This window comes from Ascaphus truei, chromosome 1, assembly GCF_040206685.1.
Source record: "Ascaphus truei isolate aAscTru1 chromosome 1, aAscTru1.hap1, whole genome shotgun sequence".
NCBI lineage: Eukaryota > Metazoa > Chordata > Amphibia > Anura > Ascaphidae > Ascaphus > Ascaphus truei.
This window is the reverse complement of record NC_134483.1, coordinates 256,154,936-256,178,638: the sequence shown is the minus strand read 5'-3', so window position 1 is coordinate 256,178,638 and position 23,703 is coordinate 256,154,936. Positions and strand designations below refer to the sequence as shown.

The 23,703-nt window shown below is 47.0% G+C and overlaps 2 long non-coding RNA genes across 2 annotated transcripts in view; both read left to right on the top strand.

Moving 5' to 3' along the window:
• LOC142496598 (uncharacterized) overlaps positions 1-2,317 on the top strand; it is a 10,963-nt gene extending 8,646 nt beyond the window's left edge. Inside the window, exons 2-4 of the long non-coding RNA XR_012802067.1 lie at positions 697-761; positions 1,408-1,555; positions 1,723-2,317. This is a non-coding gene — a long non-coding RNA (uncharacterized LOC142496598). The remainder of the gene's footprint in view (positions 1-696; positions 762-1,407; positions 1,556-1,722) is intronic.
• On the top strand, positions 2,318-23,703 carry LOC142496606 (uncharacterized). The gene is made up of 3 exons (XR_012802068.1): positions 2,318-4,722; positions 22,476-22,614; positions 22,698-23,703. It is a non-coding gene; the product is annotated as an uncharacterized LOC142496606 (long non-coding RNA).

The window sequence follows — 23,703 nt, the reverse complement described above, 5'->3', positions numbered from 1 at the left end:
CTATGTTTATTTTATTAAATCCACAAACCACAGGCATAACACATCTTGCTTGGAAGCTCTTTGGGGCAGGGTCCGCCTGTGACAGTAGGGGGTGGCTGGCCTTGATAATAAAGGTGAAGTCCGGCTGGCTGCCCCTAAAAACAGTTTGTCAAGAGCTGAGTGTCAGCTCTTGGGTTCAGTATTGTAATACCATATGTTTCCTTATACCCATGTTCCCATTATAATGTCCCCTGCATGGTTATAAACTAGGATGCTAGGTGTGGTTAGGGTCCCTGTTAGGAAATAGCTGCAGGATAGGGACTTTGGGAACCGAAGGGTTAAGGGTGGATGTTGGTTGGCAAATAGGGTTAAAAACTGTGTAAAGTGTTGCTGACCCGAGATATCGTTAGTGCTGATATTTTACCCGCAAATAGTGTATGATTTGCGGGTACGCGTCTGTATATAAAAACGTGGTGTTATGGAAGTCTGATGAAACCCTATGTGATATCGTTGCCCCACCAGCAAATTCTACAAATCGCTTTTGGATTCCAGGTTCCAGACTCCAAGTTTTAGAGCCGAAGTTCCCAATGTTAATGTATAAAAAAAACTGACCTGTTTGGTGCTTTACCTGTTCCTCCTTTCCCAGAAACATGAAACTTCAGGAATGTAAGTTTCAGGTGTGATATTTGGGTTAAAATGTATTTGTCTTGTTTGCAGGAGTTCGGGGGGATAAGTTACCAGTAGTCCCATTATTCTCCACGACATGCAGACATGGTTTGCGGGTACGTGGGGTCACTTACACCAGGGCTACACAGAGTCCCCCAGAATCCTGGTTTTTGAACACAAGTATCCCAGACCCAGTTCCACACAAGTATGTATGTATGTATGTATGTACTGTATGTATGTATGTACTGTATGTATGTATGTCTTTATTTATATAGCACCATTAATGTACATACAGATGCAGCGGCCGTTATCCAAACATTTACCTGGGTACATTTTGCATTATGCCACATGTAGGTTGAGATATATTCACTAGTTTTGCCAGGACAGACATAATGGCCCATCAGATTAACACAGCAGGGTCCCTGCTGTGTGAGTCCTACCAGGGTCTGCCTTTCTGTATAGATGCGCAGTAAGAAGCTGAATAAGTCACTAACTGCGTGCCTCTCACAGTCGATCGCAGGGGTTTTATTTAATTTTAAACATTACAGTAAAATAGCAGGGAGTATCCGGAGCTGAATCGCATTGATTTCAAGTCTGGGGGCCCCCTGTTTCCCGAAATACAGGCCCCGTTATGGGGTGACGCTCATTTTTTATGTAGGCCAATAAAGACTTTTAATATCTCTCACTGGTGAGTTCCTGAACTTTTTCCTAACAGCAAGCGGCAGTCCCCTCAATCAGTCTTTTGTTCCTGCTTCAATACAGATCGACGGACAACACCGGACCATTCAACATTGCTAGTGGTGACGTTTAGAGAGCGTACGGCTCCACACCACAGGGAGTTGGAAGAGACGGGGGTAAGGAGAAGCCACACAAGGGGTTACACAGCCTGGTGGGATTCACTCGCCTCCCTGTAAGTACCCCACTTCATTTATCCCTTACACTACCCCATTATTTAGTCTCCCCTCTACCCGCCATCTATTCACCACCCGGACATTGCACTTATTTCAGTTATAACGCAATTTGCTTTGCCACCCTGCTTCAGTAGCTGATATTTGTTTTTTTTCTTCTCTCCTGCAGTGGCCCTGGCTTGGCTCCATGACTACTCTACACTCTTCAACCCTGACCCTGGCTACGTACCCCAACGATCCGCTGTTCTGTACTCCAAGATCTGGCAAGTACCTTATTTACGCTGTCTTCTGATACCCTGATCTGGCCTGCACGACTATCCTACACTCTAGACGTGCCATCGCGGTTGTGGTTGGCTTTCTATACAATTCCCTACCTCTACCCCGCGGTCGCCTCATTTGTGGTGAGCTACACGTTACAGTATGCTCGGCCAAACAAACTTCGTCCCAGCTGAGGTAGGAAGAGTCCTGAGCATGCACGCCAATGCCCTGTCTAGTCTTGAAAATAAATGGGTGTCTAATGACCAAAACTTGAGAACACTCCGAGAGGATTTTAGGACCTTATTCCTCCACCTTCAAAGCCCTCGTCCAGATTCCGTTGCACCGGTCACTAGTACTCCTCCCATGCCTGCCTATCTGTCCAAACCCCGATTTCCCACGCCCAATCGGTACGGGGGAATCCTTACGAGTGACGGGGCTTCCTTAATCAATGTTTCATTCAGTTTGAGATTAATTCTTCCCGCTTTTCTTCTTGCCGTTCCAAGGTAGCCTACATCATTTCGCTCCTCATTGATGATGCGCTTGCCTGGGCCTCCCCATCTGGGAGCGAAGATCTGACCTCACCCAAAGCATTGGAGCTTTTACCAAGGAGTTCCGCAGGGTGTTCGATACGCCAGGTCGAAAGGTATCCGCAGCTTCTGCGCTCTTCTTCATTTCTCAGGGTAACCGCTGAGTTGAACAGCAGCAGTCTAGGAGTGTACCCAGCACCCCACCTAACCCGTGTGTTCCAATTCTGCGATCGATCACTGTGACGGAAGCTTTGTGACAGGCTATGAATAATACACCACCAAGAATATAACTGGGTTGAATTGGACGAGACTTAGATATGATAAAATATAATTTATTCCTTGAAAAAGGTGAACACATGAGATATACAAATAACAGACAAAATATGGACACTTACTTAAAGGTTAGGACAAGAAAAGCCATCAGGATACAGGATGGGCCATTTCTTCCATAATTCAGTTTCAGATGAAGACATCACAGCAATACATGAAGATCATGAAGACACATGAAGACATTTGAGTAAGGGCTGACACTGGGTTAAATACCATTTCAAACCCATCTCTTAACCCTAGATGCCGAGGTGGCTAGAAAAAATCTATTTGAAGCAGATTTTGGCTTCCATTGTAAGTGTGAAGTATCACACTTAAAAACACTCAGTTCCTTGGTTCCTGCCCCCAGTATAAACAATTAGGACAGTTACCTTTTGATCACTGGCCTATGCTAATTCTTGCAGGATGCTCTCCCTGCCCTATTAGCATAGCAGATGGGTGTCTGCATTGTCAGAGCAGATCCAAAATCCCATATACACTGTAAATAACTTCATAACTTCAGTTCAGTAGTACTTACTGGCACGTAAGTTATATTAATACATTCCATCACGCATGACGCTCCCAATGAGACGAAATATTACCGTGTAAAACTAAAATTAAGAGAGATATTAATATCTGTCTCGTAGTACCTGCCAGACATTAGGTGTCTGTAATCCTTATGTGCGAATCAGTCCCACGAATACACATATGTAGCTTTTAGCATGTTCAGCCGGGGACATCTCATAATATTCTTATATTTAATAAGGTCACTCATTCTGAGATCTCCTTGCGTAACTGCACCCCTGGCCCCCATAACCCCTGGTCAATAAATCCTATGCTATATATGCTATATTTCACACCCAATGCCCCAGCCTGGGTCTAGCTGTCTCTACCCGCAAGATGTGTTAACATACACCAAACCCCCTCTGTACTTTTCACACCCAACTTCGATCAAGCCTTTTGAAGCCCAGATATTTCTGAAAAGACACACCACATTTGTATTTTCCTAAACTGTAGCTCATTAACCCCTTAAGCCCCAGTGTGTGTGTGGTGCAGACACTGTCACAGAAACAATACATTTATACAGGGGAATAAACAGTTGAATGGCTGAAGCAAGGCAAAACCACATTAGTGGACCCCAGTCCAGTTAACCCCTTGCTTCCCAGGTGAGAGTAGAGGATGACCAAATGGGGTGTAACCCCTTTAATCCCGGGCAAAATCCCCTCTATCTTGACAATCACAACCGGAAGTGACGCGACGGGCCAAACCAGAAGTGACGCGACGCGATCTCGGGAGTGGGGCTGACGGCGAACACGAAAGCTGCGCATCTTTATTTTTATGTGTCTATGCACATAGTGCAAAATGTGAGTGCAATATTTATTGCTTTATAAATATATATACATTGAACATGCAATGTTGCACTAAGAGTGTCATCACTTTCATTGAGGGTCTGTCCTGCTGAAGCCTGGCACTTCATATCAAGCAAGTCTTCCATACCACTCACACACTGCTGGTATTTTATTGAGAAATTGTGAGTCCCCACTTGTGATTTATGGAGTTGTTTTTTTTGTAGAACATACTACACTATATATTCTCATTTTTTTCTCCACATACGGTGACATCTGCGCTACCCACAAGTTTCTTTCTGCAATCAACAGGAGGAATTGGATCTTCTCCTTAAAGGTTGAGCTGCGAAGTTCACTTGTTTATTTATTCACCAATTCACTTTATTTACTATATTCACATATATATAAAGCACTTTATAAGGTTTTATTGTATCACTGCACCTCTATTAGAAGTGCCTCACACCCCTTTTTTTGCACTAACCACTCTGTTGCCTGTTACGCACTCGAGTTTAGGACTATTGCCGCAGAGACGGATGGAATGGAGAATATTTGTCTGCTGCCTTCTGACAGGGGTTGTCTGAGACTGTGAAATATGAACTTGCGACTCATGATCGACCCATCGACCTGGAGGATATCATTGCGGTCTGTATCAAGGTGGACCATCGCCTCCAGGAGAGAAGGATTGAGAGACAACTTCATCGCACATCTACCTCCAGGATTAAACCTAATCAGGTCGGTCAGTTTGAATATCCTGTCCCAGATTCTTCTGAACCTATGCAACTGGGAGTCATTTTGCTCTTGCGCCCAGAGAGGCAACGCTGCATAGATGCTGGACTGTGTTTGTATTGTGGGGGTCCTGGACATTTCGCTATCTCTTGCCCCAACAAGCCGGGAAACACATGTTCCCATGAGGCCCAGGGGAGTCTCATTGGGAACGATCTCTCTTTCCCCTATAGACACTTCTAATCCCACAAAGATCCTTGTACCTATCTCCTTGTCCGGTAAGGGTTTCTCGGTCTCCACTTTGGCCTTTCTTGGTTCTGGTGCTGGGGGTAACTTTATTGATCAGAGCTTTGCAGAACACAAGTGGTAGACCACTTCAGCCTGCATTCATTTAATTGGAAACCCAGGTTATTCAGTTAAGGTCTGTAAATAATCATGTGAAAGATATTTCTTTGAACGCCATTCACACTCCTTCTATTGCAGTAATCTTGGGCTTACCCTGACTAAAATTCATCATCCACGAATTTACTGGTTGAGCAAGGAACCTATTCAGTGGAGTTCACACTGCGTTCAGAACTGTGTTGAGGGTCCAAGTAGCATTTGTGCAACCACCGTATCTGAAGAGAAAGAAAGGGTACAGCTGCCGGAGGAATACTTCGACTTCAAGGATGTCTTCGACAAAGTCAAGTCTGGAATTCTTCTTCCCCATCGTCCCTACAATTGCCCCATCGAATTACTTCCAGGTACGACACCGCCCAGAGGGGCCTTTTATCCATTGTCTATGCCAGAGACTAAAACCATGAACGAATACATTGCTGAGAATCTGTTGAGGGGCTGCATTCACAAATCCACATCTCCCGCTGGGGCCGGGTTTTTCTTTTGTTAAGAAAAAGGATGGGACCTTGCGGACATGCATTGATTATCGTGGACTCAACAAAATCATGATTAAAAAAGTGCAATCCGCTTCCTCTCATTTCTGAACTTTTCGATCGTCTTCAGGGAGTAAGAATCTTCTCCAAATTGGATCTACGAGGTGCATACAACCTTATCAGAATCCGTCAAGACGACGAATGGAAAACCGCATTCAGTACCCGGGATGGACACAACCAGTACTTGGTCATGCCGTTCGGTCTTTGCAATGCCCCAGCTGTTTTCCAGGATTTTGGCAATGAAATATTCAGAGATCTTCTCAATTCCTTTGTAATTGTGTACTTGGACGACATTCTCATTTTTTTTAAACTCTTGAGGAGGATGTAGGACATGTCAAACAAGTACAACATCTGTTACGTGAGAACCATCTATTCGCTAAACTTGAAAAATGTCACTTCCACCAATCTTCTACCACTTACTTAGGATACATAATTTCGGACTCTGGCCTCACGATGGATCCTGCTGAGGTCAAAGCGGTTCTAGATTGGCCTCAACCCACCACGCTCAAGGCTGTGCAACGCTTTCTGGTATTTTCCAATTATTATCAAAGGTTTATTCCGAATTTCTCTTCTTTAGTAGCTCCCCTGACAGCTCTTACTCAAAAAGGAGCAGATCCCTCGTCTTGGTCCTCCACTGCAGTAGAATCTTTTGATCTCTTAAAGAAAGCATTCGTATCTGCCCCGGTTCTGGTGCATCCTGATCCTAAGCTCCCCTTTATCCTCTAGGTGGATGCGTCTGATGTCGGTGTCCCCCCCCCCCCTTTTACACCCCCTTGCCTGGTAGAGATAGGGGCGCGCTCCAGCAGTGTCTGCGAATCTGCACGCTCCCTCCCCCCTCCGCCTGCTTCAGCAGGGGCACGTGCTCTAGCACTGTAGCGCGACCCGAAACTTCTGGGTCTGCTGCTAGAGCACGCTTCCCTCACCCTGCCACCATCACAGTTGCCGCTGCCATCCACCACCTCCTCCATTGCCTCTGTTGCCGCCGCCGCCACCTCTGTCCGCCGCCGCCTCCTGTTGCCACCGCCGCCACCTCTGTCCACCGCCGCCTCCTGTTGCCACCGCTGCCTCCTGTTGCCGCTGCCGCTGCCACCTCTGTCCGCCGCCTCCTGTTGCCGCCGCCGCCGCCACCTCTGTCCACCGCCGCCAACATCAGATAAGCATGGTGGGCCCCATTCAAACCACACCAGTGGGGGGATGCTGACATGGGAGGGGGGATGCTGACATGGGAGGGGGGATGCTGACATGGGAGGGGGGATGCTGACATGGGAGGGGGATGCTGACATGGGAGGGGGATGCTGACATGGGAGGGGGGATGCTGACATGGGAGGGTGGATGCTGACATGGGAGGGGGGATGCTGACATGGGAGGGGGGATGCTGACATGGGAGGGGGGATGCTGACATGGGAGGGGGGATGCTGACATGAGAGGGGGATGCTGACATGAGAGGGGGGATGCTGACATGAGAGGGGGGATGCTGACATGAGAGGGGGGATGCTGACATGAGAGGGGGGATGCTGACATGAGAGGGGGGATGCTGACATGAGAGGGGGGATGCTGACATGAGAGGGGGGATGCTGACATGAGAGGGGGGATGCTGACATGAGAGGGGGGATGCTGACATGAGAGGGGGGATGCTGACATGAGAGGGGGGATGCTGACATGAGAGGGGGGATGCTGACATGAGAGGGGGGATGCTGACATGAGAGGGGGGATGCTGACATGAGAGGGGGGATGCTGACATTGGAGGGGGGATGCTGACATTGGAGGGGGGGATGCTGACATTGGAGGGGGGGATGCTGACATTGGAGGGGGGATGCTGGCATTGGAGGGGGGATGCTGGCATTGGAGGGGGGATGCTGGCATTGGAGGGGGGATGCTGGCATTGGAGGGGGGATGCTGGCATTGGAGGGGGGATGCTGGCATTGGAGGGGGGATGCTGGCATTGGAGGGGGGATGCTGACATTGGAGGGGGGATGCTGACATTGGAGGGGGGATGCTGACATGGGAGGGGGGATGCTGACATGGGCTGTGGGGGGCTGCTGATATGGGCTGTGGGGGGCTGCTGATATGGGCAAATTAATTTAATTTGAATGAAAGTATTTTAAATGTAATTTTGTTTCAAGTAAACATCGTAAATAAATGTATTTTGAATAATAAATGCTGTTTTACTCGTGCAGCCGAATCTGTTTTCCTTGTGAGGTGCAGGGGGGGAGAGTAATGTGAGGTGCAGGGGGGGGGGGGAGTGTGATGTGAGGTGCAGGGGGGGAGAGTGATGTGAGATGCAGGGGGGAGAGTGATGGGAGGTGCAGGGGGGGAGAGTGATGGGAGGTGAAGGGGGGAGAGGGATGTGAGGTGCAGGATGATGATGAGAGGTGCTGGAGGAGAGATAATGATGATGATTTTAGCCGTGCGGCACAATTTTTTTTTCCTTGGAGCAGTTCGGCCCTTCTCACTTTATGAGTTGTGCAGGCCTTGGGACTAAAAATGTTAACACAGATGCTCTATCCCGTCAATTTTCGCTTGAGGATAATTCGGAGGATCAAACTATTCTTCCATCCAAACTCATTCTTCGTTCCACTAACTTTGAGGCTTTAATAGATATCGTTCTTCAGTAAAATCAGATTCCTGACAATCTTTCGGTCCCTGAAGGTCGTCTGTTTACGTCTCCTTACTTGCGCAAACAGGTCCTGGAATGGGGACACTCTTCTAAATCGGCAGGTCATCCCAGGGCAAAAAGGACATTGGATCTCATCTCTCGGACTTTCTGGTGGCCTTGGATGCAGAATGATGTTAAGGACTTTGTACTTGCGTGCCCAACTTGTGCCAGGACTAAGACTTCTAGGAAACACCCTGCTAGGCTTCTTCAGCCATTACCTGTCCCGGTTTGGCCATGGACACACTTATCCATGGATTTTGTGGTAGATTTGTGGTAGATTTACCTAACTTTAAAGGTATGACCACTATTCTTGTTGTAGTAGATCGGGTCTCTTTGTATCTCTCAGAGGCTTGCCTAGCTCTCCCAAACTTGCTGAAATATTCAACAAGGAAATCTTTCGCCTGCACGGAGTTCCTACAGTGATTGTATCCGATAAAGGATCACAGTTTAAATCTAAATTTTGGCGCTCTTTCTGTCGGCAGTTGGACATATCTCTTCACTTTTCTTCGGGATATCACCCGCAAAATGATGGACAGTCGGAGAGGACTAATCAGTCTTTAGAGCAATTCATTCAGTGCTTCATGTCTGATTCTCAGGACGATTGGTCGGACCTTCTTCCTTGGGCGGATTTCGCACACAATAATCTTCATAGTTAATCTACCACTGAATCACCTTTCTTCATCAATTACGGATTCCATCCAGCTACTCTTCCACTTACAGTTTCTACCTCAGGGGTCTCAGCTGCCGACGACAGGATCAGGGAATTCCAGGGTCAATGGAGAAGAACTCAAAAGAATATTAAATCTGCTATGGAGCAACAAAAACAACAAGCTGATCGCCATCGTTGATCGGCTTCTAAATTTAAGCCTTGGTTTCAAAGTCTGGCTGTCTTCTAAAAATATTAGGTTAAAGGTTCCGTCCATGAAGTTTGCTCCTAGATTCCTCGGTCCATTTTCTATTTCTGAAAAAATCAATCCTGTTGCTTATCGCTTGTCTTTACCTTCGGCCATGAAAATTCCCTCAGTTTTTCATGTGTCCTTGCTTAAACCTGGGATGCAGAATGCTAATTCCATTCCCGTTCTACCCACCACTTCCGTGTTGGTACAGGGTCAGCCGGAATACGAGATCCAATCGATCCTGGATTCCAAAATCTCTTGAGGGTCTTTACATTATCTTGTTCATTGGAAGGGATTCGGTCCTGAGGAAAGATCATGGGTCCCTTGTCATCAGTTTCATGCAGCAAAGATGGTCAGGAACTTTCATAGGAACTTTCCAGAAAAGCCTTCATGGAGTCGCCCGAAGTTTGCTCCTAGAGGGGGGGGGGGATACTGTGAGGATTCGCCATTCTGCTGCTCCTACCTCTTTAACCCTCACTCGGCCATTGGAAAACCATGGCACTCAAGAGTGGCAACTTGGCGGTGGTACTTATCCATGGCGCGCGGGTTCTGCGCGGTCCCCTTCAGTCTCTGGGCATGGGGCGCATTCTCGCCTCTCCTGTCTTGGCGCGCGTGTGGTACACGGTCTCCACTGTGGTCTGCGGTCTCCGCCCCTCGCTCCACCTTTTCCACCGCGGGTCCTTCCTCTGGTCTCCGCCCCCATACTGACGTTGCTGTTACGCGGCACGGTTGTGCTCCTCGCTCCACCTATATCTCCATGGGTCATGCCTCTGGTCTTCACCCCCGTGTTGGCGTGGGTGCGTGACCAGCGCGCACACACATTCTGACGCGGTATCTATTGGCTGTGTAATAGGACGCACCTGCATGATTCAGCAGCCTATCCTGTACCGCACTCTTGCTTCCTGGTTGCCTCCCATTGGTGGGAGGTCATATAAATATGCTCTCAGAGCTCCCAGTCATTGCCGAGCATAACCTCTGTTTGTGTGACGCTGCACTCATCTGTTAGTTCCTGTCTGCCTGACTCTGCCTGGATACTACTCTGTGATACTCTCCTGCACTGTAATGCCTGTATGCCCGCAGACCTGGCCAGTCCCCAGTACTTAGGTGGGCAAGGGTATAACACGCACCCACAGCAGTGAGGGCGTGCTCAGAGTGTGGCAGTTGTGTTGCCTGGCCTGGTGAGTAAGGGTTAACGTTATACTTGCTGAGTCCGTGGCGCCAGAGGTCGGAAGGTATTGTCCAAGAGCTAGAGTCCAAGGATTGGAGCGAGCAGTGTAGTGATGTCTGAAAGCCAGGGTTCAAGGGCAGGAGAAGGCAGCGTAGTCAAAGTCCAAAGCAGAGTTCAAGTTCAAACCAAGGGAATCCAAACAGGGGCAGGGACAGGAACCAGAGCTGAAACAGAACAAGGGAGCTGGGCATAGACACTGCACACACAGGAGCTACAGGAAAGCTATGCAGAGCGAGGAAGGAGAGGGCAGACTGGGGTTATAAAGGAGGGAGGACAAATAGCAGGAAGGTGTGGAGCAGGGGTTTGTCCGGGAGCTTGCAGGGATTGGTGAGAGAAAGAGCAGGGGAGGAGACAGGGAGGTAACCAAGGGTAATAGCCTGCAAGCCCCGGGGGGTGGAGCCAGTACCTGGGGAGGGTTGGTAAGTAGAGCGGGTGCGCGCACCCTCTGTAACACAGGCATGCACGCGACGCACGAGTACCATAGAGTGGAGGAAGGATCGCGGAGGAGGTGCTTGGCTGGAGGGTATGAGAGGGGGGAAGGAGCGGAGGAACCAGGTAGAGAGACGGAGGTACGCCGAGGGGCGTGAGTCCCCTGATGGGAGACCAGGGATCGGGAACGCGTGCGCAGAGCGAGGGGACTGCGCATGCGAGCAGACCGCGAACCTGAGTGCGACCGCGATGCGAGGAAACGAGGCAGGGGTCGGGATGGCAAGGAAAGGGGAGAGTTAGCCGGAGGGACCAAGGTGATGGTGACACGCTGGGCAGAGCGAGTCCCCCGATCCGTTACACGCACTGACCTTGGCTTTGGATCCATGACGACTCTGCTCTCTCCTGCACTGACCCTGGCTTGGCTCCACAACTACTCTATGCTCTCCACCCCTGACCCTGGCTACGTATCTCAATGCTCCGCTGCTCTATACTCCAAGATCTGGCAAGTACCTTAGTTACGCTGTCTTCTGTTACCCTGATCCGGCCTGCATGACTATCTTACACTCTAGACGTGCTCTCGCGGTTGTGGTTGGCGTTCTATACAATTCCCAACCTCAGCCCCGCGGTCACGCCTCATTTGTGGTGAGCTACACGTTACAGTATCTCTATAGTGTTAGCCACGGTGCGACTCATATGCTTCTTTAAGCAAGTGTGTCTTAAGGTGGTTCATGAAGGTAGATAGAAAGGGTGCTAGTCGGGAATTGAGGGAAAGGGCATTCCAGAGGTGCGGGGCAGTCAGTGAGAAAGGTTTAAGGTGGGAGATGGTGTGGTGAAAATAGGATTAATCAGCGCATTAATAAAGGCAGTATGCTCGGCTTATTAATCCTAATTCGCTTTGGGACTGAAGGGGTTAACGTTATGTGCACCACACATGTAGTATTTTCCTTTCTATGCATTGTTGTCTCTTTTTTGCAGGCTAGTCTCTGCCTGCAGTGCTGAATAACAGGAGCCGTTCCATTAAGACTACTAACTCGGGAACGGAGTGAGCCAGCACCCTGATTTTTGGTGTGCAGCCTCAGTGTAACCCCCCAAGTGCACACACACACACACACACACACACACACACACACACACACACACACACACACACACACACACACACACACACACACACACACACACACACACACACACACACACACACACACACACACATAAAATATAACTGTAAGACAAGTGGAACATATATTTTTATTAAAGTGTATTACTGTGTGCAATTTTAAAAGTCAAGACAGGAAACTTTTTCCTGCCCGCCTTTGTAAGTGAATGCATTAAGGAACAAATGTTATGCATACATGAGTTGGGGGTATTTTTCTCTCCAGCTTCAAAGGGCCCCTGTTGAGGCAATGCTGATGGTTCTAGGGACATGTGGGAGATGAAAAGCCCCAGAGTCTTAAAGTGTGACTTAACCTGGATGTTTCTGAGTAGCAGATCCTGTTCCTCATCCTGGATATTTCACACCTTGGGACCAAACTCCAGACTGTGTGTCCCCCGAAACGAGTGGCCGCTTTTTACTCAGAGGTGCTACCAAACTGCTCACTGAGCATGCTCAGAGTTACCAGGGCTGGCCGTAGGATTATCCCACGTTACATGGCAGGCTCTGATAGGAGGAAGATAATTCCTTGCCAAGGGGATGTGGCTAATGAAAACCCCCAAGGACCCCTGTCCTTAAAGAGGCCTGTAACCCTCTTTCCTGTGATTGTTACCTGATTTCTTCAAGCGGATAAGATCTAAGTACAACGGCTGTGATTCCAGTACGCAAGGGGTTAAAAACATTGCAACAAGGAAACTAGCCCTGCTTCAGGATTTCGTTAGCCCTTGGGATTCCCGAACGAACCCCAAAGAACCAGAACAAACTTTTTACATTTCAAGGACAGAACGGGCTGGCATCTTGCATCCCTTGTAAAAGGACTGCAATTTAAAAAGGACATTATTTCTGTGTTTCTCGTTTCCTGGACAATTTATCCCGTTCCCTCTTTTAAGTAAGTGTTTTATTAAGTGTATTCTGAGGTTGTCGTGTGTCTGCCTAATAAGGAAACAAATGACAATTTATTTTGCTCAACTTGTTCGCTCAATCGATAATCCCCAAGATATAAAAAATTGTTGATAAGTTCCGTCCATCGTGACAGGCTTTATTTACTGGTGGCAGCGTGTGGGATACTGATTGAGCCTGTATTATAGTCTACTGCGGGATTCTGTAATATAGTGGGGAACCTCATGTCTTGCGAGCTTCCCAGACAAGTGGCAACTTACATACACTTCCAAAGAGCACAAGATAATTCACTGATCTCTTGACCCATACCCCGGTGGCAGCATGAGTGACCGTGCTTGAAGGTTCCGTTCCTGGGACAGAGCACGGATCGTGGAGAGATGTGCAGGATATGGCTATACGACAGACGGTAGTTCCAAGAGTCAGCTAAAGGAAGACTTAGAAGAATATGAGGGCAGGATGGCCCTATTACCTGCTGTGGCAGCGGAGGGTACCCAGTCCCAGAGTGCAGGAGGTCCCTCCAGCTCTGGGGCTGCAAGGACAGGGGGAGGGTGTCGGTGACCACTTAGTTGTGAGTGGCTTGGTGCCAGGGGATGCAGATGAGTTAGTTGCTGCGGCGGCCGGACTTGCTAACTCTGGACTCACCGCAATTCTCACCGCCTGGGGAGACGGGGTTAGCACGGCAGAGTGGGTACAGCTCTTGTCGGCAGTGCATGGAAGAGCCCCTCACTCCCACCTTGTAAACAGGGAACAAGAGCTTTTCCAGCCAGACCACCACAGCTTCAGCAAGTTCGTAGATGGCACAGATGACCTGGACGCGTTTCTTAATGACTTTGAGAATCAGTGTGGCCGGTTCCGAATACCAAAGAGGGACTTGGTGGTCAGATTGTGACCACTGTTATCAGGCAAAGCCAAATGAACTGTGCAGGAGCTCCCCAGCATGCATGCAGATGACTGCGGTCATGTTAAGCTCTCACTGCTGACCCAGTATACCCTGACCCCAGAAGGCAAATGGAGAAAGTTCCGGACAGGGGACGTACGCCCTGGGGAATCTTTTCAGACTATGCTAACTGGATAGCCAGGCACAGGACTCAGTGGGTGATGGGGTATGGGGTTGCAAAATTCCATACCTTACTGGACCTTATGTTCCAGGAACAGCTGATGCAGCGGTTTCCCCCCACTGTGAGGGCTTGGATCTTTGACCGCAAGCCAAAGACCTGGGAGGACGCTGCCCGGATGGCCGATGAATATGTGGCAAGCAGGATTGCTTTGGACGATCCAGCGGTTCCCAAAGGAAGGGCCCGAGCAGCCCAGGGAGCTAAAACTATCCCTCAATGGACACTTAAAACTACAGCAGCCGCCAGCAGCCAGCAAAGCGCCAAAAGCGAATTTAAACATGAGAGGCGGTGTTTTACCTGCAACATGGTCGAGCACCTTAGACTTGATTGCCCGGACCGGGACCGGTCCACGGGACCCCATCAGGGGCAACGCTCACAAGCAGCTAAACCAGTCGCCCGTGTGTGGCTGGCAACCCCAGAGGGAACAAGCGCAGCCGTGGCACCAGCCCACAGAGGGATGACCATGGAGGAAACAGCACTTGCCACCCCAGGGCCAGTGGCAGAGAGTGGAGGGCATCAGGTTGCATCAGTCGGGTTGCAACGCAACGATGCCCCGCAGAAGCATCTGTGGAGGGTGACCATCGGAGACCGTCAAGCAGACGGGTTGCTGCACTCAGCGAGGGGGGGGGAGGCAGAATTAGGCACTCAGTTTAGTGATGCGGTGCGATCTGCGATCTGATTCCACCTTGGAGGGCATGAGACTTCGGGCGTCTGAGTCTAAGCCAAGTGAGGGGTCTGATTACTACCTGTGGCACCGCATGCTTTTGTATAGAGAGCAGGGGGCTATGGGGTAAGAAGAGGTATGGACTGGCAAGCGACAGTTAGTGGTGCCCACGGAGTATAGGCAGCAGTTATTACAGGTTGCCCACTCCATCCCGCTTGTGGTGCATTAGGGGGTTGCACGCACGAGAACCCAGCTCTTGCAGTGTTACTACTGGCTGGGGGCATCCAGCGCTGTGGCAGAATTCTGCCAGTTCTGTGATGCCTTCCAGTGAGTAGGTAAAGCAGGTGATCATGTGAGGGCACCCCTGAGATCGTTACAGTCAGAAATGGCAAGGCTGGGGGAGACTAGTTCCTCCAGCACATCAGGGACTCACGATGCTCAGATACAAAGAAAGATTGTGGTGGTAAGGGACTCCATTATTAGGAAGGTAGATAGGGCAATCTGTTGCCATGACCGCATGAACCGAACAGTTTGTTGTCTCCTGGGTGCTCGGGTTTTGCACATTGCGGATCATTTAGAAAAATTGTTGGGGAGGGGGGGGGCTGAGATTGACCCGGCAGTCTTGGTACACATTGGCACCAATGACAAAGTTAGAGAAAGATGGAGGGTCCTAAAAAATTATTTCAGGGATCTAGGCCAAAAGTTTAAGGCAAGGATCTCCAAGGTAATATTTTCTGAAAACCAGTGCCATGCGCTACCGCAGGAGGACAGTCAGAGATTAGGGAGGTTAATGCATGGCTAAGAAAGTGGTGCAGGAAGGAGGTTTTGGGTTTTTAGAGCACTGGGACTCCTTTTCTGAGAGGTGCCATCTATATTCTAGGGATGGATTGCACCTCAATGAAAAGGGATCTTCTGTGCTAGGGGGGAGAATGTTAAAAAGGTTGGACGAGATTTTAAACTAGGATGGAGGGGGGAGGGGAATGAAACCGATAATGAACTAAATGGAATAGAGGAGGATACAAGGGGGTATGGAGGTAGAATGGGGGCAAGTGTGAGTTTGACAAGCAGTGGGACACCCATAGTTTATTCAGATAATATTAGAAAACTTCTAAAGACTAAACCAAGTGGGCACAGAAAGGAAGGAGCAGATAAGATAATAGTACAGGCTGAAAAAAAACTTAAATGCATGCTTGCTAATGCAAGAAGCCTGACAGATAAAATGGGGGAGCTTGAATTAATAGCTGCAAGGGAGCAGTATTATATCATAGGCATTACTGAAACATGGTGGGATGAAACTCATGACTGGACAGTTAATTTAGAGGGTTATTCCCTTTTTCAGAAGGATCGAACAAATAGAAGGGGAGGTGGAGTATGTTTAAATGTTAAACCGGATCTAAAACCTTTTATTAGGGATGATGTTTATGAAAGAAATGATGAAAATGTAGAGACCTTGTAGATAGAAATTAGCAGTGGAGGTAAAAGTATAAAGAAAATGTTTGTAGGGATATGCTATAAACCACCAAATATCTGTGAGTTTGAGGAAGCTAAAATACTTTTGCAATTGGAGAAGGCATCAAAACTGGGTCATATTTGCATAATGGGGGATTTTAATTATCCAGACATAGACTGGGGAAATGAGATTAGCATTAAACAAAAGGAAACAGGTTTTTGAGGGTGCTTAAAGACAATTATATGACCCAAATTATTGAGGAACCAACCAGGAGAGGGGCAGTACTGGATTTGGTAATATCAAACAATGTAGAAGTAATAACAAATATTCATGTCCTGGAACATTTGGGTAACAGTGTTCATAATATGGTCTCATTTGAAATAAATGATAAAAAAACAGATTACTTGGGTTCAACAAAGTAGGGGAGGAAATGGACAAGAAGAGGAAGGCGTTTAGATTCTTTAAGTTAGAAGGGACGGAGACATCGTATCAGAATTATAAGGAATGTAACAAAAATTGCAAAAAGGCAATCAAATTAGCAAAAATGGATAATGAAAAAAGGATTACAATAGAAAGTAAGGTCAACCCTAAAAAGTTCTTTAAGTACCTTAATAGCAAAAAATGAGAAAAGAAAATATAGGACCCTTTCAGTGTGAGATGGGTAGGCAGATTATTGGAGGTAAGGGAAAATAAGGTTCTTTGCCTCTATGTTTACCAGGGAAGAAACAAGTTCAATAGTAGTGCCGCAGGAGGAAGCCATAATCTCCATATTAATGAACAATTGGTTAACTGAGGATGAAGTTCATAAGCGGCTTGAAAAAATGAAAGTAAATAAGGCACCTGGACCCAAGGGCATACATCCAAGAGTTCTCAAGGAGTTAAGCTCAGTAATAGCAAAACCATTATATTTAATATTCAAGGACTCCATTTCCACAGGCTTAGTACCACAAGATTGGCGTAAAGCTGATGTGGTGCCTATATTAAAAAGGGAACTAGATCACAACCGGGGAATTACAGACTTGGAAGCCTGACTTCAATAGTGGGAAAACTACTTGAAGGTTTAATACAGGATAATATTCAGGAATACCTAATGGAAAACAAAATTATTAGTAATAGTCAGCATGGATTTATGAAGGATAGATCTTGCCAAACTAACCTTATTTGTTTCTTTGAGGAGGTAATTAGGAATTTAGACCAGGGTAATGCAGTTGATGTGGTCTACTTAGATTTTGCAAAGGCTTTTGATACGGTTTCACACAAGAGGTTGGTGTACAAAATAAAGAAACTTGGACTCAGTAATAATATATGCACCAGGATTGAAAACTGGTAAAAGGACAGACAACAGAGGGTTGTCATAAATGGAACTTTTTCAGGTTGGGCTAAAGTCGTGAGTGGAGTACCTCCGGGATTGGTACTAGGACCCCTGCTTTTTAACTTGTTTATTAATGACCTTGAGATTGGCATCGAGAGCAAAGTCTCCATCTTAAATTGTCTAGGGTAGTAGAATCAGAGCAGGATGTAATTTCTCTCCAGAAGGACTTGGAGAGACTGGAAACATTGGCAGGTAAAGGGCACATGAGGTTTAATACAGATAAATTTAGGTTATGCATTTGGGATGCAAGAATTAAAAGTCGACTTACAAAATAAATGGAGATATATTGGGGGAATCCTTGATGGAGAAGGATTTAGGAGTGCTTGTATACAACAGGCTTAGCAATAGTGCCCAAAGTCATGCAGTAGCTGCAAAAGCAAACAGGATCTTATCTTGCATCAAACGGGAAATGGATAGAAGGTAAGTAAACATAATTATTTAATTAATTATAATTATGCCCCTTTACAAAGCATTAGTAAGACCTTGAATATGGAGTACAATTTTTGGCACCAATCCTAAGAAAAGACATTATGGAACTAGAGAGAGTGCAGAGAAGAGCCACCAAATTAATAAAGGGGACGGACAATCTAACTTATGAGAAGAGGCTAGCTAAATTAGATTTATTTACATTAGAAAAGAGGCGTCTATGAGGGGATATGATAACTATATACAAATATATTCGGGGACAATACAAGGAGCTTTAAAAAGAACTATTCATCCCACGGGCAGTACAAAGGGCCTGTATCTTGGGAAGCAGGGGGTCCCTGGACCTCAAACCAACGAGGTTCAGCTCCGGAGACCCACTGCACATCTACACTATGAAAGAAATGTATATTAAAAAAATATTTAATAAACATTAATACACCCTTCCTCATAATGTAAAACCATTATTTATTTTTTATCATACAGGATTCATACCCAAGACCTACGGTAGTCCCCGTTGGTCCCGACGGGTGTCCGCAGGCCCCACAGTACACCAGTACCCCAGGGTCTGCGGGTCTACAGGTGGATCCCGCCAGGTGCCATGCACCTCCAGGTGGTCCCCGTGAGTCACTGTGGACCACAATGGGGTCCACAGGTGGGCCTGCGAGTGTCTGGGTGTCCCCGGGTCAACCCCACAAGTGTCTGAGGCCCTCGGGTGGTTCCCACAGCGATCTGGGGGCCCTCAGGTTGTCCCTGCGAGTCCGCGGGGCCCCCACAGCTGTGGGGGCCGGCTCTTCCCCACAGCTGTGGGGGCCGGCTCTTCCCCACAGGTGTCCCCCATGGGTCCTCAGGTGGGACCCGTGGGCGTCCAGGGGGTCCTCAGGTGGTCGCCAGAGGTCCCCGCAGACCTAAGGTACCAACCCTTTATGTTAACAAATAACCATGGCCTACATTTCAATTAATCCCCCCCCCCCTCTGCCCAAACACATACAGTACAGTAATCGGCAAAATAACTATTATCCAGATATGGATAATAGATTATTTGCCCATTATTAAACACAACATTAGCCAGCATAAATAAAGTAAATAAATACAGTTCTACTTACCACGCCAGCAGGTCCCTCTGTCCTCCGTTGCCAGAAAACATACATACATAATAAAGACATTCTAATGGCCCCTAACTCCTTAATCACCTTAGCGGTTAATAACCGCTACAGTAATTAAGGGGTTAACCCACCCTGCCCCGCTGCCTCTCAGGAGACCTAACCACCCACTCCGGACTGACTATACCCACCCTGTTCCCATTGAGTAGTATAGTGATACATCATTTTCATATAATAATATGGCATGATAAGCCTCTATAGCACTCAATGGGCACCCTAAACACAATACATTAATGCACCAAACACACAATAATAAAACATTAAAAAACTCCAAAAAAAACACACTTCCATAAATAAAAACAGTAGCCAGCTAATCCAATGAATACAAGAAATAACAAGATCAACAATTAATTCAACCATTAACCAATCAAAGAAATTAATTAATGAAACTCAGAATTCTTTCAAACAGTAACCAATCAAACCAATGAATTAATACAACATTAATGAAATAATTAAAACATTAAACTACAAAGAAATAAAATAAAAACATATCAGAAACAACCATTAAACGCATTAGTCAACACAATACATCCTTCATTAAAAAAGAAAAACAATCGCCAACATTTTATTTCAATCAAGCTGAAAAATACCAAACAATTATATCCACATAATAAACTAACATTGCAAAAAACAGCAGCAATACAAAGCCAGAAATGCCCCCCAAATATTGTCCTAATAATGTATTGATCTGTACTCTAAAGTAGTCAATGTTCAAAATAAATAAATAAAAAAAAACATCCAATGTAAAAACCTGTATAAAAGGACATTTTCAAACATGCAATATATTACTTACAATTAGAAGCGCTGGCCTTCCGACTCCCAGGGAAACAGGAAGCTCAAGTACCTTGAAGGCCTCAAACAGCATCCGATGCCATCCACCATGAAGATCCTGCTCAGGTACCCAAATCTTCTTTCTTCTTTCTTTAATCACTGTACGGAATTGGGGGCCACGTCCTCTACGACGTGACCCCTCCTTACCCACTACCAGTACTGCAGCTGCTGCTGCTGCCTCTGCCCCTCATCGGTACCCCTGCCGGCGCGCGGCACTTCCTGCTACTCATGCCGCGGCCACCATCTTGGATTCTCACGCCGGCATTACAGAGCGCGCATCTATCCCTGGCACTTGGAACACGTGCGCCATGCCTGCCTCCGCCCCCCGCTTAGCCTGGGAGTTCTTGCCACACCTCCTGCACTCTCAGCTGAGCCCTGTTACTCCCAGCCTCTCAGGAGCTGCTCCTCATCACGCCCCCATCCAGATTGGTGGATACCGCTTTAAATACCCTGCTCTGTCACTTCCTCGTTGCTCTGCATAGCTCCTTGCTTCCTGTATAGCCTGGAAAGTGTGTCGTGCTCCTGTTTGTCTTTACCCTTACAGATTTGAACCGGCTTGTCTGACTTACCTATCTGGCTCCCGACTTCGGCTTACCCATCACGATTCTTACCTCTCAGACCCTTGGACATGGAAACGGATTTGACTACGGAACTCTCTATACTCCTGAACTCGGCAAGCACAACGACTATTATAAATGTTAATTCAGGCCTGGCAACGCTACAACCAAATCCCGGACCCGCTCCCTCTGCTGTCGGTGTGTATATTCAACATCCCACCTCAGTACAGGGGACTGGCCTGGTCTGCGGGCTGCACAGCGTGACATTATGCAGAGCCCAACAGAAACAGACCTGACTGAGGTGGGCCAAATAATCAGGGGACTTGCGCTTTGCATTGATACTTTGGGAACTCAGATCACAAGCCTGGTACTACAGCTTTCCCAGCTTTCACTACAGCCTATTCCGCCACCAGCCCCAGATGCGCAGGGCGGTGATCGGCCATCAGAATTTATGATTCCTACGCCTAAAGCATATGCGGGTGACCCTCTAGCCTGTCGTGGGTTTTTGAACCAATGTGAAATACAGTTTGAGATTTCTCCCAGCCTGTTCCCCACCGGACGCACCAAGGTAGCCTATGTTTACTCTCTTTTAACATGGGAAGCCTTGGCATGGGCCTCTCCCATCTGGGAGTTGCGTGCGGAAATCACCCAGGATTACCTGCTCTTCCGCCAAGAATTCCAGCAGGTTCAATTGTCTCAAGGTCGTAGGTCCATAGCCAAATAAGCATTGGAATTCCGGACTGTCACGGCAGAGATGCATTGGAACCAAGAAGACCTTATTGCTGTGTTTTGGCAAGGTTTGGCCGATTCTGTAAAGGATGAACTTGCAGTCCAGCCCAGGCCCCAGGGATTGGAGGAATTGATCGCACAATTTATACGAGTGGCTCAGCGCCTTCAACAGCGCCGTCATGAACGCCAGTGTCCCAGAATTTTCTCTTCTGACCCCATGCTTCCCAGGTCCTTCCCAGCTATACGCCCTTTTCTAGATGCTGTGGAACCCATGCAGATTGCCAGTCAAGAGTTCCGTAATACCGACAGGACTGCCGATAGAACCCGTGACCGGACTGCCGAAAGGGCTCATCGCCGGAATGAGGCCCAAAGAACAAACACGACCAATGGGGCAAGTGGGACTCATTTTGGGGTCAATATCTTCTCACCCTATCTCTGAAGAGGAACTCCCTAAGAGAATTATGCTTCCAGTCTCGCTTGAAGGTCCGAATTTTCTCATAACCACTGCCACTTTTCTTGATTAAAGATCCAGTGGTAACTTTGTGGATCAAGCTTTTGCTACTCATAACAAAATTCCGCTCATCGCTAAGAAATCGCCGATTGGCCTCGAGGCTATTGATGGTCGTCCTTTGCAACCTGAAGTAAACGATGAACGGAGCATACAAGCCAAATGGAGCAGGAAGGACCCAAAGTCAAAAATGAGTAAAAGGACACTTTCATGTGTCATGAGACCCATCCAACGCGTTTCGAACATCACAGCATTCTTTATCAAGGTCCTTGATAAAGGATTCATTCGTAATTCTTCGTCCCCCGCTGGTGCTGGGTTTTTTTTTTGTCAAAAAGAAAGACGGATCCCTGAGACCATGCATTGATTACCAAGGGCTGAATCTCATCACAGTCAAGAATCGATGTCTTCTATATTAAAGAGTCCCTACGAATCCTAGGTGACACTGATACCTACCTTCCTTTATCTAGTGATCCCTTGAGTCAGTTCAAGCAGGATATGTTGGCTCTTCTAAACAAAGGGCTCACCGAACTAGCCATTACTGTGGACGAATTTGACTTCTTGAGAATTGCATTTCCACGCACTCCACTTTTTTATTTTATCCCTAAAATTCATAAGCACCTCACTCACCCACCGGGTAGACCTATTATTGCAGGGATTAAATCACTCACATCTAATTTATCACAATGTATTGATTTTCACCTTCAACCTTTTGTATGCACAACTAAATCCTTTTTACGTGACACTATACATGTTTTACAGATACTGCGAGAGGTGGAATGGCGACCAGAGTTTGTGTGGGTGACAGCTGATGTCACTTCTTTGTACACCGTCATCTGACACGACCAGGGCTGCCAGGCCATTTCTCGAGTACTGGACACCAACACTGACATCACACCAGGTTTGAAATGTTTTCTGTTAGATAGTATATTACACATTCTCACTCATAATTACTTTTGTTTCAATTCACAATTTTATTTACAGACACGTGGGACTGCCATGGGTACGACATTCGCGCCCAGTTACGCCAATCTCTTCATGAGCACATGGGAGGAAGATTACATTGGGAACAACTGCCCACTGGGTGCAAATTTGGTACTATGGCGTCGCTACATTGATGATGTGGTGTTTATTTGGTCTGGGGGTCTGCAATTGTTAGATGAGTTCATCAAATATTTAAATAATAATTACAGGAATTTAAAATTCGTGTGCCATTTTTATGAGCAGCAGATCGATTTTTTAGATCTGAATCTATACATTGTCGATAACAAAATTCAGACAAAGACATTTTTTAAACCTGTCCTGGCCAATAACTATCTAATGGCGGATAGCCATCACAATCCCCAGTGGAGCAGGAATATTCACCAGGGGACAGTTCGTTCGCCTGAAACGTAACTGCTCCGACTCCCGGATCTTTGTGAATCAGGCAGAAGAATTGAAACAGAAATTCATCCAAAGCAAATATCCGGTAGAGCAATTAAATCAAGTTATGGGCCAGGTGGATTCTATTGATAGATCCACATTACTGGAGTATCGGAAAAAATACAGATCCAAGGGGGATGACAATATATCATTTGTCACACAATATAATCAGATGGCACCATGTATTAGACATATGTTTAAGAAGTATTGGCCTATCCTTTTGAGAGATAACACTCTGGCACAGGTACTGACCCCCACACCGAGTATAATTTTCACTAAGGCCACCAATCTCAAATCTTTAGTAGCACCTAGTTGCCCACTGTCTAAAAAGAAGTCTCATTCGTCTCATGCAGTTAATGGCTTTTTCACATGCACAAGATGCACAGCATGTAAATATGGGAAACCAGGTACTATGTTCAAGTCCAATGTCACTTTGAAAATTTATCAAATAAAATCCTTTATTAATTGCAATACAGCCTATGTAATCTATTTGCTGACCTGTCCCTGTGGCTTACAGTATGTGGGACGCACAGGCAGGTCCTTCCAATGAAGGATATACGAGCATGTG